General features: G+C 38.2%; 2 protein-coding genes across 4 annotated transcripts in view; one reads left to right on the forward strand and one right to left on the reverse strand.

The window, feature by feature from the left end:
* LOC136845138 (uncharacterized) overlaps positions 1 to 4,890 on the reverse strand; it is a 50,332-nt gene extending 45,442 nt beyond the window's left edge. Inside the window, exon 1 of one of the 2 annotated variants that reach the window (XM_067115067.1) lies at positions 4,783 to 4,890. The gene's annotated coding sequence lies outside the window, so the exon portion shown is untranslated. The remainder of the gene's footprint in view (positions 1 to 4,782) is intronic. The other variant, XM_067115071.1, reaches the window with a different exon arrangement.
* LOC136845144 (monocarboxylate transporter 3-like) overlaps positions 1 to 12,500 on the forward strand; it is a 140,544-nt gene that overhangs the window by 98,408 nt on the left and 29,636 nt on the right. The window lies entirely within an intron of this gene.

The raw sequence follows: 12,500 nt of genomic DNA on the forward strand, positions 1-12,500 counted from the left end.
CAGCGAAATTGAAGATACGAAAGTATCAGTAAACATTGCTCATCAGCGAAATTGAAGATAAGAAAACATCCGTAAATATTGCTCACTCTCGATTTATTTTCTCTCTCCATGCTATACTTTTGACAGCTGAAGAAGAATGACAAAAATTACATTAGAGTATCATGACCTCCTCTTGCCACGTGAAAAGAAATCGCTGTCAATCATTGATCAAAGACAGCAAAAAACAATCCCAGCAAAAAGCACCGAATCCTAACCAAAGGGACATGGCGTATGTATTTTCGTGTGTGCGCTTGCGTGCGTCTTTGTCCGATTATGCATTCGTGACTGAGAATGAAACAGTACGAAAACAAAGTATCGATTGACATGGGTCATTCTCACCAAATTGGAAATTTGCCTCGGAAGAGGAAGAAGTGAATGAGAAGAAGTGTACGGGTAGGATAGATAGGGGGTCCGGCGAATCCGACCTGGGTCAGAAGAGGTCGGAAGAGGTCGGCTTCAAAAGGAACCGATCGAAGTATGAGAAAATAAACTCGATGTGAATATAAGCCATTGATGGGCTACTGCGACTGTAGCCTCTAGAGTACATCTTGCGTTGGGTGAGAAACCATTGGGATAAGTATTTAGTTACGAAACTAGATTAGCTAGATACATCATGTATAATTCAGCGGCTGTTTTATATATATATATATATATATATATATATATATATATATATATATATATATATATATATATATATATATATATATATATATATGGTTCTAAAGTCTAATTGAACAGGGCAAGAAGGGCATCCGTTGGTAAAGCTTTTGCCAAAACATTTCACGAAAGGAGTCGTTTATAGAAATATGTGGAAGAGGCTAATTAAAAACCGCGACCCCGACTAGCGATTAAGCTGGGATTTATATATATATATATATATGTATGTATATATATGTGTGTGTTGTATGTATGTATGAGTATCTGCAGAATGCGTCAGTCTTCTTTTACTAGTTTCATGCCCCTCTGCTCTTGCAGATACTGCCGAAGTCGACTAACTGCCAGGTACATAATTCAGTCATTTGGTCAACAGCCGCATCATATGAGTTTTTCCCGAATTTTACACAAATCATTTTTATACTTCTAACATTCAGCTACTAATATCCCAATACCAAGGGAACAGTTAACATCAAGAGTGTAATATACATTTTGAGGCATATAGCGTACCAGATGTCAAACCTTTATGGTTGGTGCAAAGGAGACAGTAACTCAATTCCCTCAGCCGTCAAGAATTCAGTAAGTTAGTCTCTTCCCGGTACCAGCCTATCCTGGCTTGGATTCGAACCTGTATCCTTCAAGTTCGAATTCAAACCAGGATAGGCGCACTTATATAATTCCACTTAGGAGTAAAAGTTATGCCCGAGGTACAGTGAAACCTCTGTAAATGCGCTATGAGTGACTTAATATTTGAAATGATGCGCATGCGCATGTGAGTCAACTCTGGAAATATTTTTAAAAAAGCGATTGAAGAGCTCAGCGTGTCATAACCATGTCATGAAGAGATTTATGTACGAGCTCGGCGTCTGCTTCCATACACAGCACAATCTGTGCTTACCAGCCGGAGATTATTACAGTTTCGTGATAAATCCTCATAAATCAAATAGTATCGCTGGAATTCGGTTGTTTCTTCCGCGCTGCTCGAAAGCTGAAATATCACACTGTTAATAAATCTTCAGCTTTTCGGGTGTTGAGTTTTTCTGGTACTTCTTGTACCATTTCTCACTGTTTATTGTTGCTGGCCTGTCTTTTTCTTTCACAGAGGCAAGGACAGACGTGAAGTTTAGTGTTAGGGTATGAGAAGCGACATCTTGCACGTCATTATATATATATATATATATATATATATATATATATATATATATATATATATATATATATATATATATATATATATATATATATATATATATATATATATATATATATATATATAATATATATATATTATATATATATATATATTATATATATATATATATTTATTTATATAGGTATATTTATATTATTTGTGTATATGAATATATGTATGTACAGTGTATATGTACATATATATGTGTGTATATATATATATATATATATATATATATATATATATATATATATATATATATATATATATATATTCCTTTTTAATCAAGAGAGCTTCAGTAGATTTACGAAGCCTGCTTAATGAAAACGATTGGATATTGAGAGATACGGGACTCAAAATAGACCTTAAGAGACGCATGGATAATGAGGACCGAGTATGCATGAGAAAGGATTAAAGAAGTTGAATAATATTTCAAATGTACAGAAACATTCACGTCTGGTACAGGTTCTCGTGAGCCTGAATTTCTTGAAAGATTAACAAGCAAACACGCTCCGAAGTTTCTTCGGCGCAATCGAGTTTTCTGTACAGCGTATAATGAAGGCCCCCAAAAATAGCTCTATCTTTCGGTGGTCTCGGTATAATGCTGTATGGGCTGCGGCCAGTGAAACTTTATCCACAGCCCGGTGGTGGGATATCCTATATCCTTGCCAGAAGCACGGTTATGGCTAACTTTAGCCTTAAATAAAATAAAAACTACTGAGGCTAGAGGGCTGCAATTTGGTATGTTTGATGATTGGAGGGTGGATGATCAACGTACCAATTTGCAGCCCTCTAGCCTCAGTAGTTTTTAAGATGTGATGGCGGACAGAAAAAAGTGCGGACAGAATAAAGTGCGGACGGACAGACAAAGCCGGCACGATAGATTTCTTTTACAGAAAACTACAAGGGCAAAGGAAAACACTGGCCGGGTGAATAATAATGGAAAATACAAAAAAAAAATAAAATTATACACGAAAATACACTAATGCACAAACAGTTGGCGACCAAAAAGACTGAAGTTATATACGACATTAAGATCATACACAAGTCTAGTCAAATCTTTATTGCTGTAGGGGCGCGAATCACGGTATGATGACAGTGAAAGTAAATATTTTGTCGGTCTGAGAATGAAGCTTCAAGAAAATATTGGAGTCAGATGGCGGGCGGGACAGAGTTAGAAATGATTCAATTCCCACGTTAGCGAGGTAGTGCCGTCAGTGCACACCTCACGGGGTGCACTGTAGGCATTACTGAAGGTTCTTTTCAGCATGCCATCGGCCCCCCTAACTGCAACCCCTTTCATTCCTTTTACTGTACCTCCATTCATATTATCTTTCTTCCATCTCTCTATCCACCCTCTTTTAACAAGTCTTTCAAAGTGCAACTGCGAGGTTTTCCTCCTGTTACGCCTTTCCAGCGCTGCATGACCTCATAGGTCCCAGGGCTTGGCTTTTAGCTTACTCTATATTCCATGTTCCATAAGGAAAACTAAAGAAGTTTCATATTTAGATGAGATGATAATGGAAGGGAGGTGGAGATGGCTTGGACATGTCCTTCGAACATCCCTTGCGAGAATAGCTTCTCAGTAGTGTCAGCTGAACCCTCGTGGGTAACAGAAGAGTGGGAAGACACAGACCTATTTGGTTGAGAACTATGAGAAGGGAAGCTGGAGATGAGTGGAGATTGGTGGAAGACAAAGCACAGGAAAAAAGTGCGAGTGCTGGAATTTCATGCAGAGGTTCTTTGTGTCACAGCGTTGGAGGCGATATATATATATATATATATATATATATATATATATATATATATATATATATATATATATATATATATATATATATATATATATATATATATATTTATATATATATATATATATATATATATATATGTATGTATGTATATTATGTATATATATAGATATATGTATATATATATATATATATAAATATAAATACATATATTTATTTATTTATATATATATATATATAAATTATATATACACATACACTCATACATAAAATTCTCTCTCTCTCTCTCTCTCTCTCTCTCTCTCTCTCTCTCTCTCTCTCTCTCTCTCTCTCTCAGCCAGCTGTTGAGAAAGGCATTGTTGAGAGCCAAGCATACCTCCACAAGTCCTCTTAGAACGGCTGTATCAACGCCACTCGTCATTTTCAACAGCAATCAACTATTAAGATTTGTAACCGGTTTGCACGTGACTCGCCTAGGGGTATATTGAGAAAGACCCGAGAAATATGGTCTTACCGGATACATTTTACGTTAAATTTGTACATGTTGCCGGATTCATTTTTACGTGAAATTATTTATCTGAAGCATACAGATAATTACTGAGGAGAGTACTGAGAAACAAAAGGAAATAAGTAGATTTATGTGCTAGGGATATTGACTGAGAGGAGAGTATTAAGACTGAGAGGAGAGTATTAAGACGGACAGGAGAATATTAAGACTGAGAGGAGAGTATTAAGACTGAGAGGAGAGTATTAAGACTGAGAGGAGAGTATTAAGACTGAGAGGAGAGTATTAAGACTGAGAAATGAGTATTAAGACTGAGAGGAGAGTATTAAGACTGACAGGAGAGTATTAAGACTGAGAGGAGAGTATTAAGACTGAGAGGAGAGTATTAAAAAACACAAAAGAATAAAAAACAGATTAATGTGTAGGGATACTGACTGACAGAAAGAGTAGTAAGTACCACGAAGAAAAACCTAGATTAATATGCTATATACATTGACTGACAGAACGACAGTGGCTCCACCAGAATAGGTAAGAAAAGCGGACAGACTGATGTTTTTGTAGATACTTGAACGGACAGAAACGTTAATTTCCTCTCCCACGAAACTCGACCGCCTGCACAAGAACACGTTTGTACTCACAGTTTTTTGTCTACACTTTATGAAACAATAAGCAGAATCCACGAAATCTCACATCTCCCACAGACTAACATCTTGGCATTGTCTCTTGCCCTTTTATACCTACGGCAGAGAGAGAGAGAGAGAGAGAGAGAGAGAGAGAGAGAGAGAGAGAGAGAGAGAGAGAGAGTTAAGCCGTCACTTACAACTGGTTTCGGAGATTTGTTCCAAAACATAATTGGTTGTTCTTAAGTAGCCTTGGTATGTAACCTGACGCGACGAGTTGAAGCTTCTGGTAATGAATCTTCTCGTGAGATTCCCTTATGAATTGATGAATCTTTGTGTGACGTCATCCCCTCAAATTTATGAATCTGTGTGACGTCATACCCTCTTATCGCTAACCCTTGTAGGTGTGACCAACTTCCCATCACAAATATAAGGGCTTTTAGCGTATCGTACTTGGGAGAAAGTGTTAGTTGTGCTTCTCTCTTTTCTCATGTTTTTCGTAAAAACTTCCCTCTACGTCATTATGAACGCCAGAACACAGATGTCGTGTTAGGTCACAAAACGATGCCCCTGTTCCCCATAATAATAATAATAATAATAATAATAATAATAATAATAATAATAATAATAATAATAATAATAATTCTTTGACTAACATCATTAATCAAAGGAAGGAATCAAGTCGTTGGACTGCATGAAACGGTTCCCAAGAGTTGTTTGTATCTTCCAGGCTTTCATCCTACCTCTTTCCCTTATTCTTGCTTAAAGTTAATTTTGAGAGTATAGTCTTGATTGAAAGCCTCCAAGATAGTTTCCGCCAATTTCTAGGCTTCTCTCCCGCCCAGTTTTTAATTTTTATGTTACTGAAATAGAATTCGTCCAATGTCTGGTATCAACAATATATGTAATCATATCACTCCGATATTAATCATGAGAGGCCACGTAGAACAACTTGCTAAATCTATTTCCAAATTAATTTCTTTTGTTATTATTCTTCATATTATACAAAAATAGTAACTGAAGGTTTATACCGTCCTTGGACATCGCTTCTTGAAATTCTGCTCTCGAATTTGTTGGTATTTCATTCATTCCCCTTATCAGCAGGACTGTATCAAAGGGACTTTGTCTAATCCACGTTTTTTCTTATGCCTTATCTCGGCATCTTCGTGTCTAATCGCTGGGTTAGGCATCCTTGGTTCCTTTTTTCACTTTTCTGTAAAAGAAAACTATTGTGTCGGCTTTGTCTGTCCGTCCGCGCTTTATTCTGTCCGCAGTTTTCCTGTCCGCCCTCAGATCTTAAAAACTACTGAGGCTAGAGGGATGCAAATTGTTATGTTGATCATCCACCCTCCAATCATCCAACATACCAAATTGCAGCCCTCTAGCCTTAGTATTTTTTATTTTATTTAAGGTTAAAGTTAGCCATAATAGTGCTTCTGGCAAGGCCACCACCGGTCTGTGGTTAAAGATTCGTGGGCCGCGGCTCATACAGCATTATACCGAGACCACCGAAAGATAGGTCTATTGTCGGTGGCCTTGATTATAGACTGTTTAGAAAACTCGATTACACCGAAGAAACTTCGACGCATTTTTTACTTGTTGTTATAGGTACTGTTTTTTCTTGAGCTGAAGGGTCACCCCTTTTAGTGGTATAGTATTCGACAATCTGTTTCCAAGCTTTTATTATTTATTATCTTGCAACCTTCAAGAGTATCTATCGCTTCTTTGCCGTAGCCTCCATTCTCACAATACCTCTTTTTCGAGTCATACAGAAGACAATGTCATCCATCTTAATGTTCCTACGGATCTCTCGCCAGTTAACTGACATGGGGTCTGGCCAGAGCTTGGAAGAGTGACTGCCAACGAATATCAGACGCCACCGGTTCATAAACTTCCGTGACTTTCATAAAAGTTACGACTGATTTGAGGACTCTGATGCGAGTGACGATTGTGTCACAATCAGACCTAAAATGCCGACAGCCTGAGTGAGTGAGTGGCGTGAGAATTAGCTGATAAGTTATTTCACAGTACAGCTATTTAAGTTATTTCACAATACAGTTATTTAAGTTATTTCACAATACAGTTAAGTTATTTCACAATACAGTTATTTTTAATCTAACCATTGCATTTTCCATGTTCGTGTTATTTCAGATTTCATTTCATTTGAGAATACATTAAAAAACAGTCCATTCCATATCTCCAATGCTACGTTCTCTCTGCAACATCGCTTACCTTCTCAAACATATTGACTTACCCGCAGCGATTCCAACAGGTACCAAATGCGGTATGGCAAGCCAGGGCGGTGGGAGCCTGGCTAACTGGCATGCAATCAAAAGTCAGAGCCTCTTTATATAAAGAAAATGAATCACGATGAAAAATGAACGCCCGCGAGACGACGCGAATCTCATCGCGAGTTTAATTATATGGTTGTTGGCTGCTTCGGGAAAGGGAAAAAGTGGATGGCCCTCCAAGGACCCTGAAGGACGGATGTGTCTATTTCGGGCGTGTGAAAGAGACAGTGGAGGAAGATAATACCTTGCTTCTTTGGGGATTATTTTCTGAGGGGAAAGATTAGCAACGAACATGTGAGAGTGGTGGCGGGCGCAAGAACGTCGAGGTAGGGGTCCAGTTTTAGAATCTTTAGATCAAGTGGAAGAAACTAATCCTACTTTTCTGTATTTGCGTGAGATTTAATACATGTAATACATATATATAATGTATGTATATATATAAAAATATATATATATATATATATATATATATATATATATATATATATATATATATATATATATATTGTATATTCAAGTATTAATAGCCACGTTAGTTCAGAATACAACAGATGTATCATATAGAAGTGATTTCTTGGGCAATATTGTAGAGAACCATTCGCTCCTTAACAAGCAGAGGGAATTATATTCCCCTCTCGTTTTTTTATGGAAATGCTGTCTCCTGATTTAACATATAAAATAAGATCGTGCAACGAACAATGTCTTCTCTTGTGGGTGTCCCAAATGACCATATACTTCTGGATACTGAGGTGCAATGTCAGAAGCGACTGTATGAGTTTATGGCAGATCAGAACAGCAGTTTTCATATTCATCATCTTTGACCTCTATGTTCATTAAATAATTTTGGTCTTCATCACAACCAGAATTTCTGTGGTGGTGGAGAGTGGCCGCGTTTTAGATGATATCGAAATGGCAATCAAAGATTTAAGATTCGATTAAGCTAGCCATGTGCTGGCAAGAGCCCGCAGTAGCAGATGGCTGGCGTAAACTACGTAAGCAAACAAAGAGAAGGAAAAAGTCTTCGTTTCGCGTCCGTACGGAATATTCGAAAGAATCGGTAGGTGTAGGAGAAAGGAGTCAGATAATAAGATAAAAAAAAAAAAGCGAGAGAAGTACGCGGTGTGTACTTAAGGCACACACCAAAATAAACAGCAACGGTAGAAATAGAATCCAACAACAGAAGGAAAACCAAGAATTAGGGGCAGTTAAACCCTACTGGTGCTTTGAGTACGTAAGGGACGCTCTAAAAGTTACGATAAATACAGAGGAAAAAAAATTGGTCAAACAATAAAAGGACAAAAACCACCTTTATCGTAAATCCAAGTGCTTGATCTGTGCACCGGATTGCCCAGAGGAGGAGATAAAGATTCGAATAAAAGAGAGAGAGAGAGAGAGAGAGAGAGAGAGAGAGAGAGACTGACCTTCGTTCTTAGATACAAGGGTTGGCTAAATCTGGCCTCATAAAAATCGGGGCACCTTTGTTTTTGCGAAGATCACAGGTAAGACTGAAAAGGGGCGAGATTAAGTGCCTTGTTAATGGCCGAAATTCTTTTGCTAGCTTCGCATTTAGTTCGGTGTCTAAATTTATATTCGGCCGTTCCCAGTCCGCTTGACCCCGTAGGGGGGCTAGTGCTGTCAGTGCACCTCGTGCGGTGAGCTGTAGGCGTTACTTAAGGTTCTGTGCAGCGTGCCTTCCTTAGGCCCCTAGCTGCAACCCCGTTTGTCCCTTTTACTGTACCTCCTTTCATGTTCTCTTTCTTCCATCTTACTTTCCTCAACCCTTTCCTAACAATTGATTCATAGTGCAACTGCTCTGAGGTTTTCCTCCTGTTATACCTTTCAAACCTTTTACCGTCAATTTCCACTTCAGCGCTGAATGACCTCATAGGTCCCAGTGCTTGGCCTTTGACCTAAATTCTCCATTCACTTCAATTCAATTCCAATTCCAGTTCGGTTTACAATTCAATTCCAATTCCAGTTCTGTTTAGAAATCTCAATTCCAGTTCTGTTTAGAAATCTCGCTTGAGATTGGGATAAGACAGCACCCAAAAATAGCCCTCAGAAATCAAGATCAAAGAGTTAAACAAAATATCAATGTTTGTGTTTATTTCTGCGAGAATACCCACAGTACTTCAGGCGTCCTTATTTGCTACATATTTTGAAACTAACGCACCGGAAAGATAATTGCTGGCTGAGATGAAGGCGCTTCAAAGAGAACTTGAAAGTGTAGTTATTAATTGGTAACCCAGACCGTGGCGCCAACTAAACAGGCGAATATATATATAGTATTTTTTTTTTCGTCCATATGTGTATACAAATCTCTCTCTCTCTCTCTCTCTCTCTCTCTCTCTCTCTCTCTCTCTCTCTCTCTCTCTCTCTCTCTCTCTCTCTCTCTATGCATGCATATATGTCAGGCTCTACTTGAATAGCAGATTATGTTAGATTATGATAATTTTGATGATAATGAGGGGCAATAATAACGGGAAAGCGAGATCTATATCAATTTTTTTCATCATTGTCATGTCTCGCGATAATTATTAATATATTTAGGAAGAAACAGTGTCTCCACAAATAATCATTTACGTTCATTTATAAGACCTAGACAAGCCTTCAAATACTTTCTTAACATAAACCAGTGAAAAATGAAGAACGATTCTCATAATCATCAGTTGCGACTGAAACCCTTAAACACAGCTGAAAGTGGGAGGCCAACCATTTACTTTTTCAATTTTAGTTTTCTGTAAAACTATTGTGCCGGCTTTGTCTGGCCATCCTCACTTTTTCTGTCCACCCTCAGATCTTAAAAACTACTGAGGCTAGAGGGCTGCAATTTGGTATGTTGATCACCCACCTCCCCAATCATCAAACATACCAAATTGCAGCCCTCTAGCCTTAGTAGTTTTTATTTTATTTAAGGTTAAAGATAGCAATAATCATACGTCTGGCAACGAAATAGGACAGGCCACACCAGGCCGTGGTTAAAGTTTCATGGTCCGCGGCTCATATAGCATTATACCGAGACCATCGAAAGATAGATCTATTTTCGGTGGCCTTGATTATACGCTGTACAGAAAACTCGATTGCGCCGAAGAAACTTCGGCGCAATTTTTTTTTTTTTTTTTTTTTTTTTGTACTTTAGAGACTGAAACAAGGACAAAATGAGAAAGGCAAAGAAGTAAGACTAGGTCACCTGTTCAGTGTCATTAAAGTACCGTCAGTGGCCAAGGGGGCGATGGCGGGGGACGGGGGGGGGGACGCTTGTCAAAAGATACCAGTTTCTCAAGCACGACGGATTTCAAAAGAAAATCTTTAAGCTGGTGTTTATCTGGCGTTTATTTATATTTAAAGAGGCTCGTTACGTTTACAAATTCAAGTTCAAACTATTTCAAGAGGAAAACAAAACGAGATCGATCTCACAGCTGATTATAGAAATCTAGCCTCGCGTTAGTGTCCATTATGTTCTATACCAAGTAGAACAATAATGTTCCTACGTCAAAGGAACGTCAGAATTAATTGCCATGAACCCCCGATGATAGGAACAGCCAGCTCTCATTTGAATACAAGTTAAGACATATGCTTATTTCGGAGAGAGAGAGAGAGAGAGAGAGAGAGAGAGAGAGAGAGAGAGAGAGAGAGAGAGAGAGAGAGGGGGGGAAAGACAAGTAAAAAGTTGAGACAGGGATTCTCTATGATCCACAATATGATACTTTCACCAAACAAGGGTGCCAGATTGGGCACCTGTTCTGTAAACTTTCCTCTCTCTCTCTCTCTCTCTCTCTCTCTCTCTCTCTCTCTCTCTCTCTCTAAATTGCACAGCTGGGGTAATAAGAGTAAGGAAGGCTTGTAGCTTGCTAAGGTGGGTGGTAAAACGGGAGGTTGTAGCAGTAGAAGGAAGTTGGCAGATGTGTACAGATGTATTTTAAGCTTATATAGCAAAGCTGATTGGCTGGTATCATTGGAAGCTTTGTAATTGTGGTTAAAAGAAGAGATTTTATATGTAGGTCACCGTAATCGGTAATTAAGTCAGCTTAATTTCTCTGAAGAATGAATTTAATACATGAACCAAGTAACTTCATCCGTATGTGGGCTGTGATTAAGCTACGCCATTCTCATCATTAAATAGTCCTTTTTTGGCGGATTCGTTTTTTTTTTTTTTTTTTTGTTTTATGGGACCGCTCTGGGGTTAGGATGATTAATCGCCATTTTTTCTTATCTAGTTTTGGTAGAAATATCTCAATTTATGGTGTATAAGAAAGAAATTTGAGGGTCGGGGGTTAATTTAAGCGAAGTCAAAATGAAAGTCTTCGTTAATGAACTGAGTGGCCAAAACTTTCATAAGAAAAAGAGGATGGGAGCAGTTAAGCTTGATTTTTAACACAAGAGACGGGAAGGAAAAAATTAAATAGAAGAGATTTGTTAAAGAAATGCTAAAGCAGATGAGATTATATATGGACTGAGTTCATCAAATCTGCCCACAGTTCATCAAATGAAATCCCACCCAGTCACGAAAGTCGGAAATTAAGTCAATTGACAGCGTGTCAGATTAATTCAGGATGCAAAATTCACGGCGACAATTTAAACCAATTAAAGGGAAAGAAATCAGAAGGTAATCTAGACACTAAAACAGGACCACCCGTAGAGGGTTAGTGCCGTCAGTGCACCTCATGCCGCACTGTAGGCATTACTTAAGGTTCTTTGCAGCGTGTCTTTGGCCCCTAGCTGCAACCCCTTTCGTTCCTTTTACTGTACTTCCGTTCATATTCTCTTTCTTCCGTCTTACTTTCCACCCTCTTCTAACAAATGTTTCATAGTGCAATTGCGAGGTTTTCTTCTTGTTACACCTTTCAAACCTTCCCACTGTCAGTTCCCCTTTCAGCGCTGAATGACCTCGTGGGTCCCAGTGCTTGGCCTTTGGCCTAAATTCTATATCCCAACAATCTTGGAAGTCTAGTCAGAAAGGAAGTTGGTCAGGATGAAATCTTAGAAGCCACAGACTCAACAAAAGGACTAATAGGAGAAACGCAAAGTTAACTGAGACTCAGGCTGCGATGCGACACGGATAAGAAAATAGTGGGGCAGACCCTCCTGCTGCGTTTGTAACAGTTACAAGGTCTTTTGCTTTTCCAACTCGTAGATCATCTTGCGAGGAATTAAAATGGCGGGGGAAAGAAAGGTGGAAAATGAATGCAATTATGTGGGGCAAGTTTTCTCTTCGCCGAGATCGATGGCGAACAATTACAGTAAGTTGCTGAAGGAAAGAACTGAGAATAATTGTTATTAATTGTTTTTATTGGTTTTATCGTTAATTGCTGTTGATACTGTTATGATTAATAATATTTTTTTTAAATGTTGTTACGCATTTTATCGTTAATGTAGATATTGTTATGATTAATAATGATAATTTTTTTAATGTTGTGCATTGTATCGTTAATTAATGTTGATACT

Source organism: Macrobrachium rosenbergii, chromosome 13 (assembly GCF_040412425.1).
Source record: "Macrobrachium rosenbergii isolate ZJJX-2024 chromosome 13, ASM4041242v1, whole genome shotgun sequence".
NCBI classification, from domain to species: Eukaryota; Metazoa; Arthropoda; class Malacostraca; order Decapoda; family Palaemonidae; genus Macrobrachium; species Macrobrachium rosenbergii.